The 23,077-nt window shown below is 38.4% G+C and overlaps 1 non-coding gene across 1 annotated transcript; it reads right to left on the reverse strand.

Moving 5' to 3' along the window:
• Positions 1–21,007: 21,007 nt before the first annotated feature.
• TRNAV-GAC (transfer RNA valine (anticodon GAC)) lies at positions 21,008–21,079 on the reverse strand. The gene has a single exon. It is a non-coding gene; the product is annotated as a tRNA-Val (tRNA).
• Between the last annotated feature and the right edge of the window lie 1,998 nt (positions 21,080–23,077).

Raw genomic sequence — 23,077 nt, forward strand, 5'->3', positions numbered from 1 at the left:
TTATATACAACCTTCTTCGTGTGAATATGTGTGTTTAAACGAGGTTAATAACTGCCAAAATCAACCCCTAACAACGCTGTATTATCAGCGATAACGTTCAATAACTCACCTGAGGTCACGTGATAGATACATAAGGGGATCCGACCATGACCTTATCAACGTCCTGAGACCCCGGCTGATGTGTCAGGTTAGATAAGAGGCATAACATCCTCTCTGTCTGATGTTGTGAGAGTAAGACACTAATGGTTGGGAGGCAGCAAGTGTGTCTGGAGACACTCTCTTCTCTGTCTGATGTTGTGAGAGTAAGACACTAATGATTAGGAGGCAGCAAGTGTGTCTGGAGAAGGGTAGTAGGTGGTGGGGCCAGGCCTGATGTATTGATCAAGTAAAATATGTATCATAATGGTTGGTTGGTTGGCTGGTTAGTGAGGATTTAGGCCCATCAACTGCCAGGGTCAATAGGCACATGAACATCAAGTTACAACTACCACGCCAAAAGTCTTTAACTCCTTTAGGTGTTGATGATAATTCTAATACCACATACACTATATATACCTGACCCTAGACCCTAACATAGGTATATCATTGATTATATCATTGAACTGTTGACGTAGAAAAACACGAATTACATTTGATTTTGTCTATAATATGGATATTTTGGTTCATATAAACTAATCTGTAGAATTCATTCAATGGTTTTTATCAAAAGCATAAATATCATAAGAATCAATATAGTTTATTAGTTATTGATAAAAGTAATACAAAATGAATCTGAAAGATTTATCATAACGACATTATAAATACAGTTCTGTAAGACTTCATTTCAAGAAATTAGCAGCAGTATGATTCAAGACCAGTAGGTTTCCTTCGTACCATAATGATTTAAGACCAGTAGGTTTCCCTCGTACCATAATGATTTAAGACCAGTAGGTTTCCTTCGTACCATAATGATTTAAGACCAGTAGGTTTCCCTCGTACCATAATGATTTAAGACCAGTAGGTTTCCCTTGTACCATAATGATTTAAGACCAGTAGGTTTCCTTCGTACCATAATGATTTAAGACCAGTAGGTTTCCTTCGTACCATAATGATTTAAGACCAGTAGGTTTCCCTCGTACCATAATGATTCAAGACCAGTAGGTTTCCTTCGTACCATAATGATTTAAGACCAGTAGGTTTCCTTCGTACCATAATGATTTAAGACCAGTAGGTTTCCCTCGTACCATAATGATTTAAGACCAGTAGGTTTCCCTCGTACCATAATGATTCAAGACCAGTAGGTTTCCTTCGTACCATAATGATTTAAGACCAGTAGGTTTCCTTCGTACCATAATGATTTAAGACCAGTAGGTTTCCCTCGTACCATAATGATTTAAGACCAGTAGGTTTCCCTCGTACCATAATGATTCAAGACCAGTAGGTTTCCTTCGTACCATAATGATTTAAGACCAGTAGGTTTCCTTCGTACCATAATGATTTAAGACCAGTAGGTTTCCCTCGTACCATAATGATTCAAGACCAGTAGGTTTCCCTCGTACCATAATGATTTAAGACCAGTAGGAATCCCTCGTACCATAATGATTCGAGACCAGTAGGTTTCCTTCGTACCATAATGATTTAAGACCAGTAGGAATCCCTCGTACCATAAAACCTTTTACGAAGTAAATCTTGAAGGTGATTTAATATTAATATTAATATTAATATTAATATTGATAATGATATTAATATTAATACTAATATTCTTCTCTTGTCAGTATTCACAACCAAGTATAACGTCTGCAGTTATACTGTTGGTTGGTTTGTTCTTGACCTTCTTCAACGATGTATTCATCAACACATGTTGAGAAGTAGACGTGATTTACACATCAAATTCTTACGTGGCTGTACAAGTGCTAACAACGGTTTGACTTGTCACACATATCTGCACCCACCCACCCTGGCCTCCAGAAAAGTTATGGTATACGCATATTAGCGGTATCGAAGGATCAGCCTACATATATCATTTCATTTTCAGTATAAATCCCATAATAAAATGCTAAATTATGTCATACATTTCATGGTGATCAATAATTGGTGTGATAGAGTCTATATCCAGCCATGTATCTACCATAACATATCTTTTAGTTGACCAGAAGATTGACTGGGAGGTCGACCAGGGGTTGACTTTGATGTCTACCTGGAGTCAGGTGAGAACTGGTCTGTTTACATGCAAGTCTTTATCGACCTTCTGTTGCTTAAAGATAGGAAGAGGTCTTGGAGCTACACACTGGGTTAATTATTTACACGCTCTATATATAAGAAAAAAGAAATGACATGTTAAGAAGTAAATGTTACATCAAAACAAATTCTTAGGTACGCTATGCATGTCCTAACTGACTAACTTTCATACAAATCTGCACCCTGGGTCTTCAGAAACATTAGTGGATACGCTTATTATAGCTATGGAATGATTAGATGTTTAATATTTGATTATAGATATCTACTGAGAAAATACATATATTCCCTGGTGATCAATAATAGTTATAACCGGCTGGCTGTCTCTGTCTATCATCATTACTCCATTCTCAATATGATACGTTAGATCAAGCACATACAAACTCCGCATCACCCACACATGGAAGACGTCACTGCCTATCCAGCCAAGCCGGGAGAGCTATAACCAGGACCCCACACTTGGGAAGGTGTCACCTGGTATGTCCGGCGGTTGGAAGATTTGGCTGGAGTCAAGAACAAACACCTAACTAAGGCTGTTTACCCAGGCCACCTCCTCTGCCTGCCCGACCACACTTGGGAAACATAAGCAACAGGTGAAGACACAGACCCTGTACCACCTCACTGGCTACGGTGGCAGTCTTCGTCACTCAGGTAAGAGTCCTCGTGACCGGTGTTGGGTGGAGACCGTCTACTGTTGACCAGCCTTACGTATACAGGAGGTGTGGGGTGGGTGGGTGGAGGTCGGGTGGTCAACACAGAATGTTCTCGGGATCGTCAGGAGGAGGAGGAGGGTTCCTGGTAGCTGGCTAGTTAGTGGAGAGTTCAACGTGCCGGAGCTCAGTGCTGTCTGTAGTTGGTCGTGTGTAAAGGCTGGATCATCTTCTGTCATGAGAAACAATGTTTGTAAGTTACTGTATACAACTGTTATCCGTTGCTGAATCATCATGAAACCTGGATACATAATCATGTATTCTGAATATGATCAAATTGATTATCTGTTGTGAGAGTCACCAGGTCTGCGCTTGACATGTCTTACGACAACATGTTCTCAGAAACTATTATTTTCTGTACAGTTGTTATTGTTATGTTCACCAAGTCTTCTCTTAGCAGTTATGATTTGTGTCAGATAAGCCAAGTCTTCACCTGACAATTTTGTTGCTGTTGTTGTTCTTCTTCTTGTTCTTCTTCTTCTTCTTCTTCTTCTTCTTCTTCTTCTTCTTCTTCTTCTTCTTCTTCTTCTATTATGGGTCCTTGCCTCTACACAGCCGTTCTCTGATCTTGCCTAACAGGTCATTTCTTGTTTACAGATTCGTCAGGTCCTTGCCTGGCTCGGGCCCTTATCATACGGGCTCTGTAACACGTAAGTATGTTTTATTATCTCTGAATTTACAGCTGTCAACAAGTAAAGTTCGTTAAACCAGAATGTGTACCGTACGGAAAAGCAAACAAATAACAAAATTTGCAAGATGATAACAGTCGATATTAGCCATCAGCAGGTAAGGTCATCAAGCCGCACCATACATACGTCAGACAGTAACATCAGTTGTATAACAGGATGTATATATGTTGTTGGATTTAAGGGCTATCAGCTTGTGGTCATGAAGCCAAAATGTGAACCATAACCACTTACGAGTGGAGTCCGGTAACACCTTTTACAGCATTATGTCTCAAACAGAATACAGTAGTCAGTTTCATACAAGTATTCTGCACTTCAACTGATTAATGCTATGATAAGGATGAAGAGAATTACAAACAATGAATACTCATTGTAAGGATCACATCAAGGATGAAACATATATAACTAGAAGTGTTGAGGAAACAAAGATGGTGAAATACCTTGACCCGCCCGGGATCACTAGCACCTGTGGCAATGGACACACCTTTGTAATGCTTGATCACTTACAACTGATCAACTTTATTACGAAAGTCTTAGGTATTGTCCCTCAGAAGAATGTTTTACAAATATCTACAGAAGACGCATCTGTGTTAGATAGACGCCATATCTAAGAAAAGGGACGTAATAGTATATAGTTTGTTACGAAAATGAAATACTCCTGCCTTAAACTAGTTCTCTTGTGTTGTTTTTCTTTTAAATCCCCAGAGGAGAATATGTTCTGTTATTTATGAAAATAAAGATTTATGTTTTTATCACTTTTTTAAATTTCTTATAATCTTTACTGATTCTGGCTGAAAGGCATTGGTTTAAACAACCATTAAAGTCCAACAAAATACATAGTCCTTATAAACAAATAATCTATCAGAACAACACTATGTTTCATTAGATTCCTTAAGTCTTCTGTAACATTTTGAAGTACATAATATATTCACCAGTTTCATCTAGTGCACCACTCTCTTCACCCCAACATTCTTCTTAAAACCTCTACTACAAATGTTCACCTTTGCCTCCATAAGATAATTTTATTATACTTAGTCGCTGTCTCCCGCGTTAGCGAGGTAGCGTAAGGAAACAGACGAAGGAGTGGCCGAACCCACCCATATACGCATGTATATACATAAACGCCCACACACGCACAAATACATACCTATACATTTCAACGTATACATACAAACACACACACAAACATATACGTATATACACATGTACATATCCATACCTGCTGCCTTTATCTATTCCCATCGCAACCCCAGCATATATGAAAATGACCCCCCCCCCCCACACCCAGCACGCGCGAGGTAGCTCTAGGAAAAGACAACAAAGTCCACATTCATTCACACTCAGTCTCTAGTTGTCATGTGTAATGCACCGAAACTACAGCTCCCTTTCCACATCCAGGCCCCACAGAGTTTCCATGGTTTACCCCAGACGCTTCACATGCCCTAGTTCAATCCATTGACAGCACGTCGACCCCGGTATACCAGATTGTTCCGATTCACTCTATTCCTTGTACACCTTTCACCCTCCTGTATGTTCAGGCCCCAATCGCTCAAAATCTTTTTTCACTCCATCCTTCCATCTCCAATTTGGTCTCCCACTTCTCCTTATTCCCTCCACCTCTGACACATATATCCTCTTTGTCAATCTTTCCTCATGTGACCAAACCATTTCAAAACAGCTTCTTCTGCTCTCTCAACCACACACTTTTTATTACCACACATCTCTCTTACCCTTTCATTACTTAATCAATCAAACCTCCTCACACCACATATTGTCCTCAAACATCTCATTTCCTACACATCCACCCTTCTCCGCAAAACCCTATCTGTAGCCCACATCACGCAACCATAGAATATCGTTGGAACCACTATTCCTTCAAACATACCCATTTTTCCTCTTCGAGATAATATTCTTTCCATCCAACATACACATTCTTCAACGCTCCCAGAACCTTCGCTCTCTACCCCAACCTATGACTCGCTTCCGCTTCCATCGTTCCATCTGCTATGAAGTCCACTCCCAGATATCTACAGCACTTCACTCTCTTCATTTTTCTCAATTCAAACTTACCTCCCAGTTGACTTGTCCCTCAACCCTACTGTACCTAATAACCTTGCTCTTATTCACATTTACTCTCAGCTTTCTTCTTTTACACACTTTACCAAACTCAGTCATCAGCTTCTGCATCCGAATCAGCCACCAGCGCTGTATCATCAGCAAACAACAACTGACTCACTTCCCAAGCCCTCTCATCCGCAACAGACTGCATACTTGCCCTTCTCTCCAAAACTCTTTCATTCATCTCCCTAACAACCCAATCCATAAACAAATTAAACTACCATGGAGACATCACACACCCTTGATGCAAACAGACATTCACTAGGAACCAATCACTTTCCTCTCTTCCTACACGTACACATGCCTTACATCCTTTGTAAAAAACTTTTCACTGCTTCTAGCAACTTGCCTTCCGCAGAGGATCTATATCCACCCTATCCTATTCCTTCTCCAGATCCATAAAGGCTACATACAAGTCCATCTGTATTTCTAAGTATTTCTCACATACATTCTTCAATGCAAGAATAATAGTAATATTGATGATAATAATGATAATAGTAATGACAATAATAATAGTAATGATAATAATGTAATGATAATAATAATAATAATAATAATAATAATAATAATAATAATAATAATAATAATGATAATAAAAATAATAATAATAATAGTAATAATAATGATAATAATAATAATAGCAATAATGATAATAATAATAATAATAATAATAATAATAATAATAATAATAATAATAATAATAATAATAGTTATAATGGTAATAATGATAATATAATAATATGATAATAATAATGATGATAATAATACTAATAATATTAATGATGATAATAATATAATAATAATAATAATAATAATAATAATAATAATAATAATTATTCTTTTTATTTTTTATTATACTTTGTCGCTGTCTCCCGCGTTTGCGAGGTAGCGCAAGGAAACAGACGAAAGAAATGGCCCAACCCACCCCCATACACATGTATATACATACGTCCACACACGCAAATATGCATACCTACACAGCTTTCCATGGTTTACACCAGACGCTTCACATGCCTTGATTCAATCCACTGACAGCACGTCAACCCCGGTATACCACATCGCTCCAATTCACTCTATTCCTTGCCCTCCTTTCACCCTCCTGCATGTTCAGGCCCCGATCACACAAAATCTTTTTCACTCCATCTTTCCACCTCCAATTTGGTCTCCCTCTATAATAATAATAATAATAATAATAATAATAATAATAATAATAATAATGATAATGATAATAATAATAATAACAATAATGATAATAATAATAATAATAATAATAATAATAATAATAATAATAATAATAATAATAATGATAATAATAATAATAATAATGATAATAATAATAATAATAATAATAATAATAATAATAATAATAATAATAATAATAATATAATAATAATAATAATAATAATAATAATAATAATAATAATAATAATAATAATAATAATAATAATAATAATCATTATAATAATAATAGTATTAATAATAATAATAACAATAATTATAATAATAATAATAATAATAATAATAATAATAATAATAATAATAATAATAATAATAATAAAGATGATAATAATAACAGCAACAGTAATGATAATGATGATAATAATAATAGAATTGATGATGATAATCATAATGACAATGATAACCATATAATGATAATACTAATAATAATGATAATGATAATAATAGCGATGATATTAATGATAATATCAATATCTATATTTTAAACTATTTATTTATTATACTTAACCACCGTCTCCCGTTTCTCCTTCCCTCCACCTCTGACGCTTACATCCTTTTTGTCAATCTTTCCTCACTCATTATCTCCATGCGTCCAAACCATTTCAACACACCCTCTTCTGCTGTTGACCCAATTTCGACGTCATTTGAATCACGTAAATTGCTGGACGAAGATGTACTATGGCGGCGGTTACCAGTGTGTGCAGGACCATGATGATCGTACCAAATATTCAGCAATCCAGCTCAAAACTGTTACTACAACGGCGCCTCCAGCCAACAGTCTATAACAGAAAATCAACCTGAGTGTTGCAACTATGAAGACTTCCTCGATGAGGCCCCCAGGAGAGAAAGGACCCTGAAGATGTTGTTGGCATTCACTGTGCCATAGTCTCCAAGATCACTGCTTCTCTGAACACAACTGACCATACAGAGATGCTGACCTTTGTGACCATCTTTACGATGAGTACAAGAATGCCAGTGCGCATCATCTTTGCCACCTCCACGACAAGTACCACAACTATCTCATCCAAGAATATTCTATGGACTTTCTGTGTGACCTGCACAGCGTAGTCAACCCTTCTAATAATGGGAACCATTACCTCCACCACCACCATTCTCACGAGGATGATGACCACTAAGAGGAACATAGTCACCTGGAATATGAGTTCCCGCACGATATTCCTCACAACTCTCCGCACAAGACCTACGAGCCATCTTATTGTGCTCACTACCAGTGGGTCCATCAGGCTCAAGAACTCCTGTTCGAGAACAAAGCAGGTGACTACAATGACCCAGATGGTGTAAAGTGCCAGGCGAACACCCTTACGAAGACATGAGAGAAACACACGCCTGCACATACCCACAAGGTACAACAATGCCTGTGCAAAATATGGGAGGGTATCCAATGACCAGGTGGATCCACTGCGCCATGGTAGCCGGTCCAGGAGCATGAGAAGCATTTCCTTAGGTTTTGTTGATCCAATGTTTGGCAGGACACGATGAACGTTTTTGTACACACTGCGCATGATGATGGATGATCTGTTTTTGTTTTAGTGAGAGATGGTTGATGACATGTTCTCTTAATATCCCGGATAAGTAATATAGTTGGTTGTAAACTTCGTATAGTTGTAGTTATGTTTTTGTATTGCCTAGAGTAGTTATGATAATACTTGTGGTAGGCATGAATATGTGCATATCAAGGATGGTTAATCCTGTTAGAATATAAGGCAGTTATGATAATCTTGAGGATAGTAAAAGGCGTGTGTTTTGATAGGGAAGTGTAGTGTGCTATGTAGAGTAAGGTAAATATTTGATAATGATATGTGTATGGGAATGACGTCACCATCTTTTATCACACACGATATATCACTACTGCTGTAATGTACGTAATGTATAGTAATGATAATGCATAAGTTAGATTGCTGAAAATAATTGTATGGTATGAATGGTGAAGATGACAGTGATCAAAATTGCAGTGAATTTATTCAAGAGAGTGATAATTATGCCACTGGTGGGGATTGGCAACTGTGTTAAGGGAATTATAGCATTTCTTATCAATAAACCAAAACGCCGACATTATTTCCCTTGACAGTATCACATGCCTTCCTGTTCGCTCACGGGTCTGGTATAGAGCCATCTTCACTACACACTTTACATTACTTGAAGATGCTTTTGACATGCTGGCGCTTACAGGATCATATCAAGCATATGTTCACTATACCAGGGTGATGTTCATTGTTGAAGAGAAATAATGAAATTAGTCGCACAACCAAGATGCTTCCCTCATACGAGGATAATTGTTTATCTTATGTATGGCATATACATATACATACTTGCTTGCCTTCATCCATTTCTGGCGCTATCCGCTCCACAGGAAACAGCACCGATATTAACAAACGTGACTGAGGACTTGAAGAATCTGGTACAAACATAATGGATATGGTGATAAATGACTTATTATAATTATGTATTGTGTTGCATTATAATGGTTGTTCAGAACCAAGATCTTTAAGCCTGAATCCTTAATATTATATAAGAAATGATAAAACGTGTTAAAAACATAAACATTTATGATTATAAAGAACAGAATGCGTTATCATGCGGGTATCTAGTGAAAATGGAACACAAGGAGCTAGTTTAATGCAGGAGCATTTCATCTTTTAACAAAATATTTACATCTACGTCCCTTTTCTTTCATCATCAATTTCTTATGTTTACTATCAAGAAATGCCTCTTATCTTACATGAAAATTCTGTATAGGTATTTGATTAATGTTCTCCATCGACTCGTGGTATAACTCTTCGTTAGCGAAGTTTATTTTGTGTAATGGATCATACATTACAAAGTTGTGTCTATCCACACAAGTGTTACATGTCCCAGGTAAAGATATATTCTAGAGATAACGTACATATAACATATATATGTGTCTTTTTAAATATTTATAAAAAGTTTTCTTGAGGGACAATACCTAAGACTTTCGTATTAAAGTTGATCAGTTGTAAGTGATCAAGCATTACAAAGCTGTGTCCATTGCCACAGGTGCTACTGATCCCGGGTAAAGGTATTTCACCATCTTTGTATCTTTAACCTTTCTAGTTATAGATGTTTCATCCCTGATTCCATCCTCACAATCGATGTATGTGGTTTGCATTGTCTTTATCCTTAACATATCATTAATCAGTTGAAGTGGAGAACATTCTTCTAAGCCTAGCCACTCTACTCTGTCTTCCATATGCTATCTAAGAGGTGTTACCGGATTCCGCCTATATGTGTTTACGCTGAGAGTAACAAGTTACTTCCGGACGGCTTTTCCTTTTATAACTTTTGATGACTTGAAAATTTTGTGTAACTTAATTGAATTTGTGATATTAATGAGATTGTTGAAATTCGCATATCATATTCTTTATTTGTTATTTAATGATCTTTAGTTAATCAGACTTAATTGTTTGTGTCTTGCTGATTTTGACATACATTTTCTCTGAAAGATACTTTGATTTGATTCGTATTGAACATTTAAAAGAAAAACATTGATGATTTTCTCATTAGTGTTCACAAAAGCAAAAAAAACAAGTCTCTTTTTCAAAGTATACTTAATGGACTTTACTAAAGTTTTGAAGAATATAAACTCATAACTTGTTTAAGACCTTCTAAACCTTGTGCTGATAATAACTACATTACGTTTCTGTAAACAATATCGTTTTAATGCGTAAAACCCGGATAAAAAACTTGTAATATAAAATTTGATGGTATTATGTTTAGGTTGTTCAAGATATTACTGATTTCTACATGTAAAACATTTATGTTATCTGCAAAATAGAAATCTTTATGTTAGATATGTTAATTCTACCGGTTTCATGTTAGATACATTACTGTACCCCGTGCTCCAGAAAAGTTATGAGTTTATTCATTATCGTATGAGATAATTAGTTTAAATAAAATATTTCGTATATTTTCAATAGAAAACCTCAAGGAAAATACACTTTTACCATCTGTATTCTATGGTAATCAGTGATAGGTTCTTAGAACAAGTAAATGTGCAATTCATTTCTCGGTGAGTAAATCCTTCGTCCATCACAATATACCGTAAGAGTGTCTAAGGTTCACCCTAGCTGGGGTTTACATTGTTGAACAACGTAATGCTTTTTGGTCGGTTTAGGTTTCTTAATTGTTGACTACAGGGACGAGTTTATAAGGAAGTGAGGAATTTGGGAAGGGTTTATTGATGGGTGCCGGGAGTGTGGTGATGATGAAGGATCAGAGAAAATATATTATGTCAGAGGTCAATAGATCCTGGTGCTCGACCCAGAACCTTGACTAATCGTCTATAAGAAAGTGGTTGTTTATGTTTGGCCAAGTCCCAGCTTGGCAGGGGCTCTGGTCTTATGACACATTGTTATCTGGCTTTATTTGTCATGTTTTTTTTTTTCCTTGGACTGAACTGATAAGAACATTAAGAGTTAGAAATTTATCTAAACACACTTTGCCATCATATGAATTTTATGTTTTGAATTTGTAAATGATTCCTAAAATGTACATAAGTCGATGTATCATTACACTTGACATATCTTTCAAGAAATTTATCTCTTCATTTGTGTCTATATAACGACTAATGGCTTGTGTCAGTGTGTCTGTCCCTCAGTATAGCAAGTCAAGCATTACTCCACCGTACAACAACTACAAGGTCACAAATGAGGGGACAAATAACATATAGGTTGGCTCACGGAAAATGCCTAATGAGCTGAGGAAAAGGAAGGACATTACATACACTGGCTTGATCAGTGAATCATTTTGTGATGGTTGTGAAATATTGGTCATGTGTAGAAGATGGTCCTTGTACATGGATCATGCTATATATTAGTTTCACAATATGTTATGACGGTATATATAGCTGGTGAACTGATATGTGATATAATAAATGTAATCTGTCTTGTTCTGTACTTCTCTTTGGGAAAATCTTTGAAAATTATATCCGATTTTTTCCAATGCATTAAAACTGTGTCTACGAGTTTGATAGCTTTTCCTGATATTTGATATCTATAAGAGACATTGGTGGCTAAAAACAATTTCACGATGGCAAAATCAGCCAACATTATCAACTGGTACGATGACGCAAGACGACTGCAGAAAGATGACCAGCGTCTCGTTGTACAGTGTACAATGGTGGCCAGTGATGTTCACTGTAGGTATACACAAAATGATGTACTGTGTGCACATAGCAGGCAAATTAGAGGATCATCATAAGGTTTAGAAATAGAACTATCAAGGAGAAAGACGTAGGTGTAATTATTAGTCGAGATGTAAAGCCAATACATAAACATCATGAGCAATGTGTACTGCTCCTCCTCCTCTGGCTTTTGATTCTTACTGTCAGATTTTCATACATGTAAATAATGGAAGGGCAAGTCACAGCCAAGACATATTCAGTTACTCGTGGATTACTTGCCTTGTACTCACAGTTGGAGTCCGGTAACACATTTTCAATGGTATCATTTGACAAACGCAGTAGTGTGGCTGGGCTCAAAAGCGTGTTTTCAACTTCAACTGACTAATTATATGATAAGGATAAGGAGGATAAAAAAAACATAAATTTCGATTGTAAGGCTGGAATCAGGGATGAAACATACATAACTATGATGTTTAAGGAAACAAAGATGGTGAAATACCTTTACTCGGGACCAGTAGCACCTGTGGCAATGGACACACCTTTGTAATGCTTGATCACTTACAACTGATCAACTTTAATACGAAAGTATTAAGTATCGCCCAACAGGGGAATATTGTACAAATATTTATAGATAACATATCTAGGAAACATCTCTGCTTAGGACGTGTAACACCTGTGAGGATGGACACAACTTTGTAATGTTTGATCCATTACACGAAATGAATGTCAACAACAGAGTTATACAACACGTTGTTGAAGATCATTCATGAAATATCTATACTGAATGATCATATTATGTACGTCGCATTTGTTAGAAGTAAACCTGAAAAATGATGCTGAGAGAAAAGGGACATAATAGTGAATAATTTGATAAATGTCTAAAAACTTTGATCTTAAAGTAGTCGTCTTGTGTTGGGTCATCTTTTAGAACTAAGAGAACTTAGTCTGTTTTGTAATCATAGATATATATATTCTCAATGCCTGTCATCACTTCTTCCAGACTTTGACGGATTTTGGCTTTAATATCTTGGCTTTGTAACAGCCACAAAATGTAGCACAATACACATTTTTACCAAAAAAAAAAAAAAAATTATTTATCACAATAGTAGTTATATTTCTTACCGGAACCTTTAAGCTTTCAGTAACATTTTAAGTAATCTGCCTCAATTACATGCATATAGATATATCTACAAGTGTATATGTACATGTTTTTAATTCTTTCTCTGAATCTAAAGTTAATTAAGATATCCGTCTGGACCAAATACTAATGGATACCACAAGATATGTACAGTTACTAAAAGATCATTGTGAATCTTGACCATGTTATACAGACACAGCCGAGCCTGGCCTCCTGACCTGCCACATACACTGCCACTTGTGATGACTGGAACATATTTCAGTGTATCTGTAATGTGCACAATGCACTTAACGACACAATTAAAGCAGTATAAACTATAGGATTATATGAACATCAGAAATGAAGCATCAGACATAGCCCAGCGGTGTTTACAACAAGATAATGTGTATCATTATAGCGGTGTAGCTGACGTCAGCACCACGTCACGTGTTAGAAAAGATAATGTGTGATAGCAGGGTAGTGGCTTTATGGTGGTATGATATGGTCAGCAAGTGTTGGAGTACAATACAAGGTTGACCTTCATGATAGATGGAGGAGGAGGTATGTTAACAGTATTGAAGTAAACACAAGACTTGCAATCACTGATTCTCAGATCCATATTACAAGGTTGTCATTATATAGTATGGGTTCATGTGTAATGGTTTAGTGTATGTTAGAGAAGGTGAACACGTTTAGCCAGCCAGGAACTGACTTGTATTACCATCACTACTTTGTGTAAGCAGCCGCCGCTGTTGTTATGACACCACCTAACCTGTCAGTCATGGACGATCAGACATTCCGGACTCCACCGTGTCCATGGTGGCCCCTCATATCTGGCCATCTTGGCTCACGTGAGCAGTACCCGTGCCCGGCTACGGCTCCTGGCGCCCACCTTCCCTGACAAGAGCAGTCCACACCTTCACTGTAGCTCCAGCCATGATATGCCAGGATGTGGCACCAACATAATGTGTGGACGAGTCTGGAACCAACTGTATACAACGTTGCTCGTGTGTATGTACGAGTTGTCTTGGACGAGGAGGAATGTGGTGTTGTCAGGGGAGAATGAGCCTTCCTCAGCAGTAAGCAGGACCTCCTCCAACACCTCTATATACTTAATACTCCCCGTGAACCGTCCTGGACCAACACCTGCCAGCAACACCACCTGCCTCAAGCCATCCTTATAACCCGACACCAACTGTGCCACCTGCCTGGGTTCCAGCCACACGTACGTGCGGCTTCATATCTGATGATGATGATGATTGATGAGAATACCTTAGATAAGCGTTATCATCCTGGTATGATGGGATGAGTTATCCCGGGATGTGTGGCACAAGATGTCTTACATTACCATCAATTGTCTACATAATGACTACACCAACCTGACCTAAGATACAGGGGCAAGAATCTGGTAGTGATAAAGAATTTATCATATCTTTAATTGATCACCTACGCCTACACCAGTGCGGCGGAAATGTCTAATACAGAGAGAGAGAGAGAGAGAGAGAGAGAGAGAGAGAGAGAGAGAGAGAGAGAGAGAGAGAGAGAGAGAGATGTAGCAGGCTTGTCTGTATACTGTGATACATACTCCATTACTCCTCTCCATGTTGGCCTCCGTCAGCTGTGGCATCTCTGCTGGTGTACGGCCATACAGACCACTGGTGTGGTGGTGTTGATCGTGTGTCATCATGATGTGCACACCAATCCAAGTCGTGGACGGACGGCTGCTGGCGGCAGTGGTCAAGGGGTTATTGTGGATGATGATGGCTATGTCCCGCGCAGGCAGGCCCACCGCACGCTGATGCCAGGTGTCCTGGGCCACTGTATCATGGTGCTACCTTGTGCCGCCCGCGCCACGCTGATGCCAGGTGTCCTGGGCCACTGTATTATGGTGCTACCTTGTGCCGCCCGCCCCACGCTGATGCCAGTTGTCCTGGGCCACTGTATCATGGTGCTACCTTGTGCCGCCCGCGCCACGCTGATGCCAGGTGTCCTGGGCCACTGTATCATGGTGCTACCTTGTGCCGCCCGCCCCACGCTGATGCCAGGTGTCCTGGGCCACTGTATCATGGTGCTAACTTGTGCTGGGAAACTCCAACCTGCCTGCTGATCACACCATCGTTCACGCGCACACTATGTACACTCTGCTGATTCGGGCCGACCGTTAAATATCGACAACCAATATCGTTTACTCCTTGTTTGCTCTACGCTCAATACGGGGCATTGGGCATGGCGCCCACTGCTCATGAACTGGTGTCAACTCTCTGTTATTGTTATGATTCATTGGGAACGAGGGGCCGGGGGGGGGAATCCTCATGAGCCAAAATCATTATCACTGACAAGAAAACAAATGTAAACATTACACAGTAAACATGCTTATTAAGCGTGAGAAAATAGCGTATCGTGTAAGGGAACAGCGTCACAAAATATACCACACTTGTACATGCACAATTCACTTGTTTTTCATTATTTTTTAAAAGAAATAGTGAACGTATATGTTTGTAAATGTTGAACAGTTATTTGTGAAATCAAGGCCATTGCCATAAAGCAAAGGTAAGCGAAAACAGATGTTTACTTACGGGAAAAATTATCTGGTGATGTCAAGTGACAGATGACCGAAAGGTGACGGTTGATGGCTACGCTCAGTATGGGGCCCGGAAGCGGGACGCAGCGTAGCGTCCGAAAACATTACGATGGCATTACTTAACAGTTTAATGTTCATAATCATGTCTTATTTTTCTTAGTATTATATTTTCTTCGTTATTTTCACAATTAGACGTTCTTAGTTTTATAACTGAATATCAGACGTGATCAATCATGTAGTTTGTGCATGATTTGTGCATTGTGTTGCCAGAACGGAGTTCGGACACATGGCAGAGCGAGATATCAGTTGTGGTTTATTGTTAACAACACACCTGAATAAACCGAGTCTAGTGTCTTATAGACCAGGCTGGTACAGCCGCCCGTTACACATCACAATATCATCATCATCATCATCATATAAGGCTGCAGCTCACCATCATTGGCCTGATATATCTGTATGTTGACCTTACGTGTTAACAACAACATTAAACAACTGGAGTTATGAAGAATGATTTGCATTTCCTATTTTTTGTGAGACACGAAACAAGTTTCATAAATCCCGTAGATTCTTACTGTGATAGGAAAATGTTCCCTCTTCTAATGCGACAAGAAAATAATACATGTTTCATTTTAGAGTTTAATGACATCTTCAACTTAAGACCATTCAGGGTGGATTGCAGGTTTTCAATCGTTTGAATGAGCCTATGTTGATAATACCTGCAGAAAACTAGGAGTGAGTTCTGCTTGTAATGTCCAGGTCAATCCAATGGTCCATTATGGCAAGGTCAACACAATGTGGTCAAGTGACTCATTACTGGATTCACATCTAAGCCTCACCAGCTAAGCTTATCCCAAGGCTTTTTTCTCGTGTCCTGCCTAACTCTCAGCCCATGACCCACCCACTCTCTCTCTCTCTCTCTCTCTCTCTCTCTCTCTCTCTCTCTCTCTCTCTCTCTCGTATAGCCTGTCTCACCCCAAGCCTTCGTTTCGTGTCCAGCTTAACTCTTATATTCCAAGTCTCTATCTACCGTGTCAAACCTCCATCATACCAAGCCCACATCACCTTCACAGCCTCTCTCTCTCTCGTATCCAACTTAACCCTCAACCCAGGCTTCTTTCTCAAGATCAGGCTCTCTCTCATCTTAACAATATCGCTCTCATTCCAAGCTTTTCTCACGTCCAGCCTCGCTCTCATCACCAGCCTCTTTCATTCTTGTAAACTTTCACTTTCAGCCCAAGTCTTGCTCCCGTCTCCAGCCTCTTTCTCATCCTCTCCCACATCCCACGTCTCTCTCCCGTGTCCACACTAATTCTCATCTCAAGTCTCTCTCTCCTGTCCTGCCTGACTCTCGTCCCAAGCCTCTCTCTCCTGTCCTGCCTGACTCTCGTCCCAAGCCTCTCTCTCTCCTGACCAGCCTGACTCTCGTCCCAAGCCTCTCTCTCCTGTCCTGCCTGACTCTCGTCCCAAGCCTCTCTCTCTCTCGAGTCCATCCTACTATCATGACAATAATCTTTCTCCGTCACAGTGTCTTACCCTAAGCCTCTATTTCCTTCACAGCTTTTCTCACATCTAAAGCCTCTCTCTCTCGTGTCCAGCCTCTCTCACACAGTCTCCCTTCTCTCTCTCTCTCTCTCTCTCTCTCTCTCTCTCTCTCTCTCTCTCTCTCTCTCTCTCTCTCTCTCTCTCTCTCTCTCTCTCTCTCTCTCCCAACCTATCTCGTTTCCAGCATCTCCCATTCCAAGCCTCTCTCTCGTTCACTGCCTCCCTCTCCCTTGAAGGTTCTCTCTTTTCCCGCCTCTCTCATCCCAGGCCTCTCTCTCGTGTTCAACCTAACCTTCATCCCAAGCCTTCCTTTCCTTTTCATCCTCTCTTATACAAAGTTTATTCCTCTTCCACAGCCTTACTCTCTATCAAAGGTCTCTCGTGTCCAGCATCTCCCACCACAAGTCTCTCTCATGTTTAGCTTTCTCTCATCCCGAGCTTCTCTCAACTTCGAAGCCTCACTCTCCTGCCAAGCCTATCTCATGCCCAGCCTTTCTCATCCTAAGCCTCTCTCTCCTTCAAAGCCTCACTCTCCGGCCAAACATCTTGTGTTCAGCCTCTCTCATCCCGAGCCTTTCTCTCCTACAAAGCCTCACTCTCATCCCAGGCCTCCCTCTCCCTCCCTCTGCACCAGCAGTATTTAAACATTTTCAGCGTTGCAGGTCCACATGAATTTGGGGAAGAATTAGAGAAATTATGGAACTCTTTATAATGTGTCCCATTATCACAATGTTGCTTGAAATCTTACAATTGCACGTGCCGGGCTACCACAATAACCGCCACCTGATTGCCACTCTCCTGGAGGAGGAGGAAGAAGCCGATGTTGTGATAGTAAACATCACATGATGTATCACTAATGGTCATAAGATCAAACATTATGGCTACACATCCCGACAATCACCAGACTGTGTGTGGCACAGCACGAAGGACGGAGTCGCCCGCCAGTCTTGTACGAAGCACAATACAATATCTCACTACTTCCTGCCGCTTTCAATACTTTCTATCAGTCAAGATACTCACACTACGTACGTACGTACACCGTTCTATTATCCTTTGTACATCTTCACTACTGGCGTTTTCGACCTTATCTGAATGAGTCAGACCAAATGGTTATCAGGGACACAGAATACATAACACTTGTCCACTGTCTTTGTCTTTCATACTCTATCTTTCATACTTGCTTGCCATTATTACACGAAAGTCCACTTGGGAACTTATCGTGTTTCATTTTCTCCGTGGACTCATAGGAATATATATATATATATATATATATATATATATATATATATATATATATATGAACTAAGTGCATATGAACGAGCACTCTCATGAAACATACAAACCTCCAACAGCCAGGATCGAACCCGGGACCCCTGTGCAACGGGCGGGAGAGCTACCGCTAGGCTATGATCGCCCCTGATACGGAAATAATTATTCGAATACTATGTACTCGAATGCCTTTGACCTGAAATGTAAGTTCAAGCTAGTAGGCCGACCCTGCACTTAGCTTGATTCCTTTTGTGTTCAATATATTCTTCTTCACTACATCTCGTCTCCGTAATACCTTTATCTTCACTATGCAAGGCTTATATTAATCTTCACTACAACCCCATCTTCATACGACCTTATCTTGACTAAGCTGGTTTCAAGAAAGGCTTTAGATTTTACCCGCTCACACAAACAACGTACTTACACGGGACCCCACGAGTGTAAAACTCCCTCCTAATACAGTGCAAATAGATGATTACACACACCTACACACACCACCACCACTAATAATACACAGAGAAATAGCCTTTTCGGTCGGCTTTGGATCCGTCCTTGAACGTAGTTTGGAGGATTTGGGGGATCAGGTCAATAACGTTAAGTTTACTACAACTTCATATTCACTAACGTGTATCTTCACTACTAGCTTATTTTCACTAAATGATATCTTCATTTTACTCTCTTCTTCACTACACTGTTATTTCTACCATACCATCATCATTGCACTCCCTAATGTTCACTAAGAATAGTTCTTATCTTCACTACATAATCATTTTGAACAAACTTCACTCTTTACTAGCCCTTATCTCTACTACATTCGTATCTTCACTACATTCTTTTCTTCACCACAACCTATCTTGACAATATCCTTATCATCACTATGCTCTTCCTCGCTACACTCTCATCTTAACATCATCCTTCTGTTTACCGAACTTAGTTCAAAGTCTGACTTGAACGTAGCTTTGGAAAGTTTGTGTTCCTCATTGTGTTACCTCCTTATTATCATTGTAAAGGCAATTGTCACCACTCCCCAACTAAACCCTCATCGTCACTACACTCTCATCATTATCATTACTTCTTGATGTTCAATACAAAATCTCAACATATGTATTTATCTTCACTACAGAATAATTTTCATTGCACCTTAGTCTTCATTACTCCTTGTTTCAGCTACATCCGTATCTTCCATTCATTCTTATATCTTATATTAGTTACATCTTTACAATATCTTTATATCTTCTCTGTTCCATCTTTTGGAAAATTGAAAATGAGAGGGAAGGATTTCCAGCCTCCCGCTCCCTCCCCTTTTAGTCGCCTTGTACGACACGCAGGGAATATGAGGCAAGTATTCTTTCTTCCCTATCCCCAGGGATAACAGCATCTGGTGTTCCCAGACGGTCACCCATCCAAGTACTAACCAGACCCAACGTTGCTTAACTTCCCTGATCGGACGAGATATGCATATATGTACATATGTATATATATATATATATATATATATATATATATATATACATGTACAAGACTGAAAACAATGAATTTTCCAAATAAAAAATGGAGGCGCCGGGGTTTGAACCCGGGTCCTCTCGCATGCCAAGCAAGCGCTCTACCACTGAGCTACGCCCCCAAGAACATATTTTGTGACATAGTATTATATGAAGCACTGAGATTACCACGGCAAAATAGTGTTTGACCGACCGTTGCCGACTAGCCGGCAAAATAACCACAGGGTAAATCTCCATGTTGCTGTCGTGTTTTCCTCTCAATTTTCCAAGAAGAAATGAGTTTTACTTTTTTATTTTCGTTGCAATAGACTGGAACTAAGCAATAGACTGGAACTAAGCAATAGACTGGAACTAAGCAATAGACTGGAACTAAGCAATAGACTGGAACTAAACAATAGACTGGAACTAAACAATAGACTGGAACTAAACAATAGACTGGAACTAAGCAATAGACTGGAACTAAACAATAGACTGGAAGTAAGCAATAGACTGGAACTAAAAAATAGACTGGAACTAAGCAATAGACTGGAAGTAAGCAATAGACTGGAACTAAGCAATAGACTGGAACTAAGCTGACCTGGTATGAGGTCAGAGCCCTCATTATCATCCCTGCTAACTACCGGAAGCAGATTAAGTCGTTCCACAACCGATGTCCGGCCCATGTTAACTCTGATGTGCCCAGCAGTTGGAGGAGGATCGCCAGAAGCTTCTGGAAGATTTCAAGGACGTCTTGGTGGACCTGACCCTTTCAGATAAGGTCGAAAACCCTAATTTATTGTGAAGATCTTCACTATAACGTTGGACGAACATACTGAATGTTGCACACATGTGATGCGGACAAAGTGAAAAAAGAAAAAGACAAAAATTATGTCTGGTGTGGGTCTCGAACCCACGACCTTGAGTGTGTCAGACTCACGCTCTACCACTGAGCTAACCAGACAATAGAAAAATACATCTGTTTCTTCAATTTGAATTAATGAAAATCTTTGCGAGGCAGCGTTTAGAAAAGAGAGATGTCTTTGACGAAATTTACTTGCTTGGCTTATACTTCTGTTCCTCATTTTCGAAAGTAAACATACTGAAGGATATATACATATATATATATATATATATATATATATATATATATATATATATATATATATATATATATATATATATATATATATATATATATACGAACAAAGTGCATATGAATGCGCACCTTCATAGAACATATAAACCTCCAACAGCCAGGATTGAACCCGAGACCCTTGTGCAAGAGGAGGGAATGCTACCGATAGGCTCATGGCCTAGCGGTAGCATTCCCGCCTGTTGCACAGGGGTCCCGGGTTAGATCCTGGCTGTTGGAGGTTTGTATGTGATATATATATATATATATATATATATATATATATATATATATATATATATATATATATATATATATACATATATATATATATATATATATATATATATATATATATATATATATATATATATATATATATATATATATATATATATATATATATATATATATATATATATGTTGATCCCTGGGGATAGGGGAAAAAGAATACTTCCCACGTATTCCCTGCGTGTCGTAGAAGGCGACTAAAAGGGGAGGGAGCGGGGGGCTGGAAATCCTCCCCTCTCATTATTTTTTTTTAATTTTCCAAAAGAAGAAACAGAGATGGGGGCCAGGTGAGGATATTCCCTCAAAGGCCCAGTGCTCTGCTCTTAACGCTACCTCGCTAACGCGGGAAATGGCGAATAGTTTGAAAGAAAGAAATATATATATATATATATATATATATATATATATATATATATATATATATATATATATATATATATATATATATATGTTGATCCCTGGGGATAGGGGAAAAAGAATACTTCCCACGTATTCCCTGCGTGTCGTAGAAGGCGACTAAAAGGGGAGGGAGCGGGGGGCTGGAAATCCTCCCCTCTCATTATTTTTTTTAATTTTCCAAAAGAAGAAACAGAGATGGGGGCCAGGTGAGGATATTCCCTCAAAGGCCCAGTGCTCTGCTCTTAACGCTACCTCGCTAACGCGGGAAATGGCGAATAGTTTGAAAGAAAGAAATATATATATATATATATATATATATATATATATATATATATATATATATATATATATATATAGATAGATAGATAGATAGATATTGATATATATATTGGAAAGGATCACAATTTTGCGCGTGATCAAGTATATTCCTATGGATTTCTGTAGAAAGTACGTGGGACATTCATTTTAAGCAAATTATTTTATACATAAGAAATAAAATCCCATAACTTTTCTGGAGCACAGGGTACAGAAATGTATGTAACATGAAACCGGTAGAATTAACATATCTAACATAAAGATTTCTATTTTGCAGATAACATAAATGTTTTACATGTAGAAATCAGTAATATCTTGAACAACCTAAACATAATACCATCAAATTTTATATTACAAGTTTTTTATCCGGGTTTTACGCATTAAAACGATATTGTTTACAGAAACGTAATGTAGTTATTATCAGCACAAGGTTTAGAAGGTCTTAAACAAGTTATGAGTTTATATTCTTCAAAACTTTAGTAAAGTCCATTAAGTATACTTTGAAAAAGAGACTTGTTTTTTTTGCTTTTGTGAACACTAATGAGAAAATCATCAATGTTTTTCTTTTAAATGTTCAATACGAATCAAATCAAAGTATCTTTCAGAGAAAATGTATGTCAAAATCAGTAAGACACAAACAATTAAGTCTGGTTAACTAAAGATCATTAAATAACAAATAAAGAATATGATATGCGAATTTCAACAATCTCATTAATATCACAAATTCAATTATGTTACACAAAATTTTCAAGTCATCAAAAGTAATAAAAGGAAAAGCCGTCCGGAAGTAACTTGTTACTCTCAGCGTAAACACATATAGGC

This window comes from Panulirus ornatus, chromosome 42 (assembly GCF_036320965.1).
Source record: "Panulirus ornatus isolate Po-2019 chromosome 42, ASM3632096v1, whole genome shotgun sequence".
NCBI classification, from domain to species: Eukaryota; Metazoa; Arthropoda; class Malacostraca; order Decapoda; family Palinuridae; genus Panulirus; species Panulirus ornatus.